Below are 12,323 nucleotides of genomic sequence, written 5' to 3'. Positions count from 1 at the left end.
GATGCTGCTGTAACAAGACAGGAACACTTACCAAATGTGCAACTGTTCCTTAGCCCTACTGGTAACCTTGATCTGGTGATGCTTCAGCCAACCCCCTTTTGTAAGTTAGCAAGTGCTGTACAAGGGTGTTGAGGAAAAAAACTGAAAGCTGCATAACTTGACCTGTTCTTACTTTGCTGTCCACCAGAAATATGGAAATACCCTCATAAACCTAAGCTAGCTTGTTAAGGGAGAGTTTAACAGACCATGACATTATATCATTCTCCATCCCTAGAAAAATTAAACCCTAGGTGGGCCCTCAGTCTTGTCCTTTGCTTGTGGCACCCCTGAGTCCCCACAAAACTGGATGAATTGCAGCATGCCTTCTTCCCCATTGCCTGTGATTAGGAAATCATCCAAGTAGTGCATGGCTGCCTGACAGGGGGGTCCTTTGCTGCCAGCAACAGTAAAGGGATAAACTGAACTTCTCAAATTTAGGGCAAGCCACAGAGCACATAGACATGGCTGTGTAAAAATAAAACTGACCCTGGAAGCACATACCAAGGAGTGGACAGTCGTCTTCACATACTGGTAGGAAGCAAAGTGTAGCCTGGATATCAAATTTCATGAGCCGTGGGTTGGAACATTCTTGATAACAATGATGGCATCACCCATTGAGGCATAGTGAACCTGAGTTTCTGCTTGGGAACTACAGTCTTTGACTGAGTTTCTTACTGGAAATGAAAGGTTGTGTATAAGCCTAAATTGTCCCTCCCATTTCTTATGTACCAAAGGAGCAATCCTGAAGAAAGGAAATGGGAGGGGGGGGGGATATGAAGGGGTCAGTAATCCTGCCAAAAGTCAACTGTGTGTCAAGCATACTGTGCAGTACCTATTCCCTGTGCACAACTGAATGCATGTTGTGACAAGCTTAAAAAGTTGGGGAAGCCGTAGACTTTAATGAAAATCCCTCCTTGAACTCCATTAGAAGTTCATTTCTGGGCTGTGGATATAGAAAACTATATAACAATTCAGTTATTCCCTGATGGGTGAATTCAGAGACCTGTTTGCCAAAAAGTAACCACTACCTCTCCCGTTAGGCTCTCTCAATACTGTCCATGGATCTGACTCCAAAACTCCACCAGGACTTTTCCTTGACATCACAATCAACAAGTTGCCACTCTGTGAACAAATGTGTGCAAAATGGTATGAGGGCCATGCACATGGTCCACTGTTAAACGCCCATCGCACCTTAGTCCTGCTCCTGTGTTTGTCCCTCCCTTCTGGAGCCGTAAACCTGGGTGTATTTATCAAAACCTTGACTCGTATCCACGTGTCATTCTTGTTACTTGGGGGACCTAGTCAATGCCTTCAACTTTCTGAATTTTTGGTAATACAAAAGCCCCAAAATCACCCCCTCCCAAAAAAAAAATATTGTGCTTTCCTGATCATGAGGAAGTAGGTCAGCAATGGAAGAGCTTGATGGAGGGGGGTATTTTTCCCACATAACTGACATAAAAAGGAAAAACTCTCCAACCCAACTGTCTCAACTATGAATCCTTGCCTTACCAAGCTGCCTGTTGCCTATTTCTGCAAGAGCAGAGGCCAAATTCTTGGATAGTGTTCCCTCTGACTCACAAAGTCACTGAATTCTATCTGAATACACTAGTTCAAATAAATCAACATATTTGCCTTTGGTAATCCTATCCTTGATTGCTGAATGTATGTGTACTGTAATGGATGGTGCTGGGGGAGGTGATCAGCCTTGGCATAGCAAAGTCTGACTGGGAACTGGAAACAAAGTTGTCAGTGACTCTGTAATACTGGAATTATTATGCTGGGAAGGAATAGGCAAATGTTGAAATGCTGCACCATTGCAAGGCCTCCCAACCCAGGCTGCCACAGTAACTCTACCGCTCCTTGTATCTGAGGTGCTACAGTAAAACCTCTCTCAATAAAAGTGTCAAACAGTTTAGCTTTGTCTTGCATAGACAGTGTATCTACAAACCCCACAAATATTCTTCTACTAACTGTCCCAGCACTTCATTGTCATTAAAATCCTCCATTGACACTGTGCCTGTGAGGGTCTGTTCATAATGACCTACTCCTTTCCTGAGACCTCACATAGATTTTAGGACATCCCAAAGGCTCTTGCATCCTGACTGCTTGGCCAGTCTTTAGAACACTAAACAGCTTCTTTGACCTCATGAGATCTCACTGTCCTAGTTTGGTTAGATGCCATACTCCGCTGGGACCCCTTCACCTAAACAGTCCTTGAAAAATGCCCTGGCTTGTTCATAGGTGTGTATTAAGCTAATGATCACAAGGGCTTTTTTAAGCCTAGCCATGCATCCCAAATCTCTGACAAGTTCCCATACTCTTAATAAGTGTAAGCAGGGGCTTTGAAGATGAAACTTTTACAAGCAGAGGTCTGGGAGATGAACCATTTACAGGCTGCCTATGTCCATTAGAGACATGGGTACCAAACTAGGGATGAATTTATTGTTCCCCATCCAGTTATCCAAGTTACCCTTGAACTAGATTATGTAGGAACTCTGCTTCACATGAACTGGGAGCCTATTCCAGAAAAGGGGCAGTCTCTGGGATACATGCCTGTCTCTCCAGCAGGCCCTGTTTATATCACTGGGCAAGGTTTAAGTCATTATAATGAACAATTCTGATTTTGTTTGTTGTGTGGATATACAGAAGGTCCATCAGAGTGGGGTGTGACAATGCTTTGTATGCTAGTCATAGATCTCCCCTCAACAGCCTGTAGGAGATAGAATACAGAGATAAGGGTTTGAGGTGACCCTCATAGGACTTGTTCCATCCTGTATATTTTAGTGAGGAACCTTTGTGGATGTTCCAGATGTTGGATGTGCCTGTGTAAGAACATACCAAAGGGGTCATCATTCTCAATGGTGGGTCTGATGAATGCTGAGTACTGTGTAACAATGACCTACTTGGACCTAGATGCCATACCTTTGTTTATACATTGCACAGCATAGAAAGATTTCTTCACTACTGTAGATATGTGATGGTCAAAGGCTAGATTACTGTCTGTTGCATCAAGTCTTAGGGTGTGTTGTCAATATGATAGTTTCCAGGGGTGGATGACTTCCCAGATGGTAGTGTTATGCATTTCTTGGCATTTAGGTTTAGTTATTGGAGCTGGCACAAGTTATTTGTCTGTGTCATCCCTTCCTGAAGAACATTAGTGTCATTGGGAGATTCTGTGACTGCTCCTAATTTGTAATCATCTGCAAATTTAGTCAGCCAGAGGCCCTTGATATTGGCCTGGACTTTGCAGGAATAGATGGTAAAAAGGAGTGGCCGCAGGACTGATCACTGAGGGATTCCACTTGTGACTGGCTTCTGTAGAGGTAGACTTCCCAGTTCTAACTTCCTGGGTCATCCACTGGGTGACATAAGAGTCTGTACCCAATCTCTTGAGTTTGTCAACAATTCCCAAGTGAGGTATTGTGTCAAATGCCTTGGCCAGATCAAGGAAGCCAGTATGAGCCATTTTGCCCTCATCATTTGCTTTGGTGACCTGCTCAAAGTAGTCCACCAGGCTGAGTATGCCTGACCTGCCCTTGCCGAAAACAAATTGGGTTGCATCCAGTGTTTGGAGGTTTCCTATGTCCTTATTGATCATTTCTATGTTAATTCTTTCCATGGCTTTGCATATGAGACTAATGAGACTTACTTGAATCAGTAAGCTTTTATGTGCTCAACATAACATGGTAACCGTTGAGAGAAGTAAGTAAGTGACAAAAAAAACTGTTATCCCCAAAGTACTTTAATGCAAGAATTGATGCTGACCAGAAAGCTGTACTACTGATGACCCATTGGATCATCATATAGCCTTAAGCTGTAAACTGGGTAAAAGCCAAAACATGCCTGAAAACTTATAACAAGTGCTCTGATGCCTAACAGCCTGGTTGACTGTAAGTTAAGGAAGCACTAAAGTACTAGCTTAATACCCTTGCATATTATTTGTGGGTATTTCTTATTCTTTTGTTAAACAGGTATTAACCATGTTTTTTGCTTTTATCTCCCTTTTTTTTTTTTTGCTGTGTTAGTACCCAAAAGTCCACATTTGCATAATCAAAGGCTTCCTAGCTCTGCATGATGGCAGTGACCAAACTCTGTCCCTTTTAGACAAAAAGCAACATCTTAACGTGGAGTGGCAACAGTAACCATTTGAAATGACAGAATATGCTAGAATAAGTCCCAAAATGCAGAGACTGAATACCGGAAAGAACTATAAATTAGAGATGCCATATCTCTGAATATTCCCTTTTCTCCAAGGTATGGCGATATCAGACTTGGTATATGTAAGTTTGGGGGGGGGGGCCCACATGGGGGGTGGTGCAGGGTGAAAAAAGAAGTCTAAAGCAGAAACATAATTTTTGAGATTCACTTTTCTAAGGTATTTTCAGTCTTTTTTTAACTGCTTTTCGGCACTCAACTTTTCAAGTACCAACATTTCAATAGGGAGTCAGTGGCAACTGCTAGTGATATCTGAAGCCAGTACGTTATCTGCAGTATAACCAGAAGTGGACAGAACACTGAGAGAAGAGAGTCCCCACTGTCTGTACTGTGATGATGATGAATCCCATCCCATAAACCTAAGAGTTTACTTCAGTCAGCCCAAGCAACAGCTGATGAGAAAACGCTACAGAAACCTGGCATTCTTTGGTGCCAAAATGCCAGTTGGTGAAACAACTGCCATAGTTTACCATTGAAAACAACATGAGACTAAATGGGACAGGCAACCACTCAGTTAACAGTGATTAATACAGAATAGAATAATTAATTAAAACAATAGCCTAGCCATACCAAATATCCAGTGAAATTCATACTGTAAACTAGTTATCTGCATGAGAAGAAATTACTTATGGACAGGCACCTATCTACTCTTATTGTTTTACTTTCCTGACGTCTTTTATATATGCATGTGTATATGCGTGTGTGTATGTGTATATAAATATATAATTTGTATACACATACACACATATGTGCACCTTCCACTATAAGAAACTGTCTAGCAGAAATCCCAACCAGTAGCTAACGGAAAATAATTTGCCAGGATAAACCCCCATAATGGTGTTAGTAAACTTAATAAACACCACAAAAATGAAAGAGGAAGTAGAGCTGAGCAGCAAGCATAACTCCACAAGACACAACAGATATGCCTAAGAACGGTTTCTATTAGGAGGGTTAAATGTCACTATTTGAAGATGTGCATAGTTTTGTGTGTTAGTATTAAGTGAATAGATCTTGGGGTGTTCTGGAGATGTTTCTTTTTTAGTTTGATAGTTTTCATTAAAACAAAAGTTTTGTAAGATATGACATAGGTTCAAATGAATATGTCAAGAAACAACTGTATAATGTTGGTATAGCCATGTAACAAAAAAGCTGAAACTAGACTTTAAAAAAAAATTGTTATACGTAACAGGTGGGAATAATAACATAATCACATTTTTCATATTTTCTTTAAATGTCAATGGTCTCACAGACATATGCAAATAAGAAAGAGTAGTAGAATGTATTAAAAATGCAGAGTGCAAATAGCAGTGCTACAGGAGACACATTTACAAAGAACTGAGCATGCGAAGTTAATAAAGAAAAGATTTCAGGATAGTATTTAGCAGAATGTCTTGAACAAAGCAAAAGGGAGTACTTATATTAATTATGAGAGGAGTTCTAATGGTGATAGAAGAAATAAAAAGGCTGATAATGGTAAATTTGTAGTAATAAGGGGCTACTGGAAACAGAGGAGGATTATGCTGGCATATATTTATATTCTACCTAAAACTGCTACTGTGGAGCTTAAAAAACGTCTGGGGAAAATTAGCTTTCAGCAGGAAATATTGCTTAAACATGGGGAGTGGAATTTGATTTGCAACAGTGAAGATGTATCTGTAGGATCTAGAAGGGAAAATATATGAAAAGAGGGTAGATTTTGAAGAAATTTATGAAAATGTTTGATATGGAAGATATGAATTCTAGGAGAGGTTCAGAGAGAATTTATACATTATTCCCAAAGGTACAAAAACTGGGCTGGGCTAGACCGAAATTATAATTCACAGGAGCATGTGCATTTAATTGAAAGCTCAACATACATCTAGTAACTACTTCAGATCATGCACCAATTACGACTAAGATAAAAATGTAGGGTAATGAAGTAAAAATTAGAAACTGGCACTTCATTCAGAGAGAGAGAAAATGTCCAGCACAATTAAAGGACGGTATAAGTCACAGTAACTAGTTATGCACTGTTGATAAAGCTTTCTTGGCCAAAGAATACTGTTGGGGGAAAAATGACATCTGAAAACGGACCTTCCATAATGAAAATGATCTTTATCTTATTAATCATACAGTGTAATTAAATATCTAAAATTTATCTCTCGATAGCTTTAAATATCTGGATTACTGGAAGTTGGGTATGGTATGTAAGAACAGATGTGTTGTTGTCCTATTCATTCTTAGTTGATTGGGTTTGATTCTGATCCTTGGATCCATCCTGGCCTTTATTTTCAAGTTTGAGGTCCTCTGCCAGCTCATGGCTAACTCCCTATCCCAGCATGCATTGGAGCCATCCTCAGATCTTGTTTGTCACTAAACAGATCGAGCGTTCATCTGCTATCTCTGGCTAAGTACACCTTTTCTTGATCTCTTCAATAATTTTTAGTTACTAATCCTTGGTTTACTATAGATTTGTAGGTTTTACTGCTGCCTGTGATATTGATTTTCATCTTTGGGCTGTTTTTGATAGTTGGCCGTCATTTTTTTTTTTTTTTGCTAGGCCTTGTGTTTCTTGCTTATTCTCTTTCCTGGCTTGTTATTAAGTATAGTTGGTGTGTGATTGGTGCACTTCATTTAAATTAGAGAACCGTACCAGAGCCCGTTTAAGTTAGAGGGCTGTGTCCTTGGTTATTTTCTGTAGAGCTTGTCATTTTTCTCTGTGTTGTGGTGTGTTGTTGTGTCAAGCCAAAAAAAAAATGTAGTTTGGTCAGCATTTTTAGAGTTTTTCGTTTTCTCTGTATCCCCTTTTCCTTAGGACTCATTTTAGTTAGAGGGTTGTGAGTTCCCTTTTTCTTGTTACTGTTGTTTTAAATTTAGCTTAAGATGTCTGGTAAGGATTCCAAACCTATATGGGATTTAAGAAGTGTGAGAGATGCAGCAAAAAGATGCCCCTCAGAGATAAGCACACCCGCTTTGGATCTGATAACGTCCACTCCCTCTGCTCCAAGTCCTCCTCCAATTCATCCACTGGATTTGGAGTTGGAAGGTCCTGAGTTGGTACTAATGAAAATGTCTGATCCGAGACCCACCACGGGTTTCACGGATCTGACCACGGCTTGGATTTCCTGGGCTCCATTGGAGTCAGAGTCTAGGAGCTGACATTCTCCAGTTGGGTCCAGAGAGGGTGAGTCAGATCGGACAGCTATCAGCTCCGACTTTGCCTCTTGGGGCCTCGGCTCGAGTGAGTTCAACTTCTACCTCATCTTTGGGTCCATCATCTTTGGTTCTGGAGGGTCCTTTGGTTTCTTTGGTCCAGGGAGTCCTTCAGATCAGGGACAAGTGGGCGTTCTGAGGTCATGAGGAGGGTGCTGCCTCCACAGATGGGTCCGCACTTCTCTATGGATGTTCCTCCCTCTAGAGCATCAGTGCCTGCGTCTTTACCCCTGCACCCACAGTGATGTACAGACCCTAGGCCTCATCCCACAGGGCATCCCTCCAATCTTCTGAAACCTTCCCAGAATACCCTTCTGAAGAGGTCCCTCTGAAGAAAACATGCAAGAAGAAGCACTTAGACTCCCCGCAGGAGTCCATGACTTTTGATACGGACGTCAATGAGGCAAAAGAGTCCCCATGGTCACCTCCTGATGATGTCTCCTTTGGAGACATTCAGGAAATGTTAAAGCAGAGAGGTGGCTGGAAGTCCACTAACCCTTCAGCAGAGGAGGTTGTATACCTGAAGGCCTTTGGGTCTCACCCTTCCACCTCTTGGGTAACTCCAACATTCGATGACCTCCTTGAGCTGGTTTCTTGAAAACCATGAGAGTCTCCAGATTCTGTGGAGCCTACTCCTAGGAGGCCAAATAAATTTATTACACCCCCCCCAACAAATCTGTTTTAGCAAAGGGAGTCCCAGTCGATGCCATGGTCGTGGCAGCAGCCACTAAGAAGGAACTCTCGGAGACATTATCTTCTGTCCATCTTTTGAAGAAGGAATCCAGGACAATAGACAGGTATGGAAAGTGCATTTTTTTCTTCGGCAACCTTTTCTCTCAGATCGCTGAACTATCTGCTGCATTTTATGAGTCTGCAGAGAGATCTATTGAAAGGGCTAGGAAATACCCTCCAAGGTTCAATAGCTGAAAAGGTTGCTGACAAAGTAACTTCTCAGCTTGCTACCTTAAACTCAGTTGTTAAGGCATCCATGAGACTCATCTCTTATGCAGCTGATGGAGAAAGTAGAGCAGCGGGTTCTGGAATTTCCCTAAGGAGACATTATTGGATGCACTTGTGTGACTTCATGGAACCCTTTAAGTCTTCCTTTGTTAATGCCCCATTTGACAGCTCATCTTTGTTTGGGCCTTAGGTAAAGGACACACTGACCAGGTGTGAACAGGAAGGAAAGACTCTGTCTGCCATAGGAGTCCATTTTCTTATACCTATTAGACCTTATCACAAAGGTCAGAAAGTTAGCAGTAAGATGTGTTTCCAAAAATCACAGAGATCTTTCCAGGACACATGTGTTGAAAGTTCCCCCAGGGGCAGAGGGGGAAGTAATAATGGAAGACACCAACCTTGTGGCAGAGGGGGTCTGCAAAATCAGGGTGACAGAATCTTTCTTTGATAGGTCCTTTCAGTGCTCCTGAAAGGAGGCCGGATTGTCCAGCTGTAGAGGCAGTTGGGGGTTGCTTATCTTTGTATCCAGAAGCCTGGCGACAACTAACAAAAGACAGATGGGTGCAAAGCAGCATATCCAGAGGTTATGTCATCCTGTTTTCCCTTCCCACTCCAAAGATGGAAAAAGTTCCAGAGGTTCCACCCAGTCAGATGGAACAGGCAACTCTGGAGATCCAAAAGTTTTTAGACAAAGGAGTCATCCAAGAAGTCTCCACAGACCAAATAGGATTCAGAACTTACTCAAGATTCTCTTTGGTTCCAAAGAAAACGGGACTGTAGACCCATTCTGGATTTCTGCATGCTAAGCAAGTCAGTAAAGAAGAGCAAGTTCCTGATGATGACACTGCAGTTGATACTCCTATTCCTCGAAAAATATGATTGGATGTGCTCTCTAGATCTCCAGGATACGTACTACCACATAAAAATGGACAGGTGATCCAGGAGTCGCTTGCACTTTCATCTGGGAGCTAGTCACTATGAGTTTCAAGCTCTGCCCTTTGGCCCCACTACAGCCCCTAGAGTGTTCACCAAATGTATGGCAGTAGTAGCAGCTCACTTGAGATGTTTAGGATTCCAGGTGTTTCCATACTTAGAAGACTGGTTCTTGACCACCACGACCAGGCATCTGTGAATCATGGCCAGAAATACAACCTTGAAACTATGCTCCCTCCTAGGGATTACCATAAACTATGAAAAATCTGCCTTAGTGCCTTCTCAGCAAGTCATCGTGTGGTATTCATAGGGGCAGAATTAGATTCAACACAAATGATGGCAGAACTCCCACCAGAAAGGGTCCAATCTGTAAAGTACCAGGTAAGATATTTTTTGAGAAGAAAGAAAGCCCCGGCAAAGATAGTTCTCAAAGATCTAGCGGTCATGGCAGCAGCAATAGTTTGTTCCCTCTAGCACGTTTATATATGAGGATTCTTCAGTGGTTGCTATCCAGTCAGTGGGTGATGCAAGAACTACCAATGTCTCACAAGGTAATTATAACAGAAACTTACAAAAAGGATCTTCGATGGTGGCTACACTCCACTCAAGTGACTATAGATTGACCATTTGTTCAGTCCCAACCAGTGGCCATGGTGACCATGGATGCCTCCCAGCTTGGGGGCGAGGGGGGGGGCATTATCTGGGAAGGACAGTCCAAGGCACCTGGCAGAACCATGAGGCCTACTTGCACATCACTGTCCTAGAGTTGAGAGTGGTGCCTTTAGCTTTGCAGGCATTTGAGGACTTTCTCCCCCTGGGAACCATTGCAATCCAGACAGACAACATGTCAGTCATATGGTATATAAACAAGCAAGGAGCAACCAGATCTTACCACCTTTGTCGAGATGCTTTGAGAGTATGGCAATGGGCAACCTCCTGCCAACACTTTCTGATAACGAACATCACGTAGAAATCCAACGCAATAGCGGACAGACTCAGCAGACCGATTCTGATGACTCACAAGTGGTCCCTGAAACAGGAAGTAGTGGAAAAAATTTCTGAAAATGGGACCAGTGTTGCAGCGATCTGTTTATGACATCCATGAATACCAAGTGCAGCAGCTGCTTGGCCCTCATCCTCCCTCTGTGAGAGTCACCAAGGGATGCACTTGTATGTGATTGGGCCCCGGATCTCCTCTACGCCTTCTCCCTTCCACTAATTCCCAAAGTCCTTCAGAAAGCTACTTGTTTGGGAAGGGACTTGATACTCATTGCTCCATACTGGCCCCATCTTCGGGAGGAGCCATGGGTTTTGGACAAAATTCTGGACCTTCTGACTCATGCATCAGGAATGCTCCACCCATCCCTTCAGATCCTTAAACTGACAGAGTGGCTGCTCTGATTCCAATGATAGCCAGGCTTCCAACCCTCACCTCTCGGGTTAAACGCATTCTAATTTCTTCTCATAATGCTTCAATGAGGAAGATTTACAAAAGCAAATAGAAAAATTCTGTTTATGGGCTGCCTATAACCACATTGATCACCTTTCTGCTCCTATTAGTTTCACCCTAGACTTCCTAGCTAAACTATTCAATGAAGGTGCAGTTGCAGCTACTGTTAGGGTTCAGCTAGCAGCGATCTCAAGCTTCCATTTGGGAGACAATGGCACTAATATAATGTCTCATAAGCTATGTAAGGCTTTTCTCAAGGGTACTCTTGTTAAGACCACCTATTAAGGACCCTGTATCACCTTGGTATCTGAATTTCATTCTATCTTGTATAGTTTTCCTCCCTTCAAACCAGCATCATCTTGCAAATTAAAAGTTTTGACCTGGAAAACCATTTTCCTGGTGGCTATCACCTCTGCTAGAGGAGTTTCAGAGTTGCAAGCGTTGTCCATACAGCCCCATATTTGCTTTTCCCTAGAGACAAGGTGTCTTTAAGAACAACCCCCTCTTTTCTACCTAAAGTGGTTTCAAAAACAAATTTGAACCAATTTATTGAGTTGCCAGTTTTTTTCCCAAATTTTGAAAACAAAGATGATTACATGTTACATCAATTGGATGAACATAGACAGTTACGTTTTTACCTGCAAAGAACTGCAGAATTCCAGAAATCTGATGAACTATTTGTTTCCTTTTCAGATTCTAAGAAAGGATCCCCTGTGTCTAAAGTTATGCTTTCTAAATGGCTGTCAGATTGTATAACCTTTGTTTACAAGTCTCAAAATAAAGAACTACCGCAAAAAGTTAAGGCTCATTCTACAAGAGCCATTGTACTTCTTCAGCCTTCCTGGCTAAGGTGCCAATTGACACTATTTGCGCTACAGCAACATGGGCCTAACCCCCATACCTTTATCACTCATTACAAAATCAATTTGGTCTCCAGGAGTAGGGCCTCCTTTGTATCCATGGTTCTGAGGAATATTCTCCCATGAGCCACCCAAGAATCAGGTTGCTAGGGATGCTGTCCCAATCAAGTAAGAATGAAGGCAAGATAGGACAACAGCACATAATGAAGTTATGTACTCACCATAACATTCCATGTGTGTTGTCCGTCTTTGCCTTCATTCTTACATCCCATCCACCTTCCCCCTTCCTTTTTATTCCTAGAAGACCAGGTCTAGTCAAATTGGATCCCCTTGACCTCCACCCTTCTTCATCAGCCTCTGAGTCCTTCCTTGGGGTTAGGCAATACGATTATAAACTTAGGACAAACAAGATCTGAGGATGGCTCCAGTGCACACACGGATAGGGAGTTAGCCACAAACTGGCAGAGGACCTCGAGCTTGGAAATATAGGCCGAGATGGATCCATGGATTGGATCTGAACCAAATCAATTAAGAAAGAAGGCAAAGATGGAGCATACACATGGAATGTTACAGTGAGTACATAACTTCTTTTTTTATTTTACTTTGTTTGGAGTGGCTGATTTGAAGTACATATTTTAGTCTTATTGTCACTGACTTTGTTAGAGCACGGAGTG

General features: G+C 42.2%; 1 protein-coding gene across 1 annotated transcript in view; it reads left to right on the top strand.

The window, feature by feature from the left end:
* VAV2 (vav guanine nucleotide exchange factor 2) overlaps positions 1–12,323 on the top strand; it is a 3,316,635-nt gene that overhangs the window by 2,900,765 nt on the left and 403,547 nt on the right. The gene's annotated exons all lie outside the window — the stretch shown is intronic.

Source organism: Protopterus annectens, chromosome 16.part0 (assembly GCF_019279795.1).
Source record: "Protopterus annectens isolate FY-2018-M chromosome 16.part0, PAN1.0, whole genome shotgun sequence".
NCBI classification, from domain to species: Eukaryota; Metazoa; Chordata; order Ceratodontiformes; family Protopteridae; genus Protopterus; species Protopterus annectens.
Note: the sequence above shows the minus strand (reverse complement) of the source record. Positions and strands in the feature narration are given on the sequence as shown.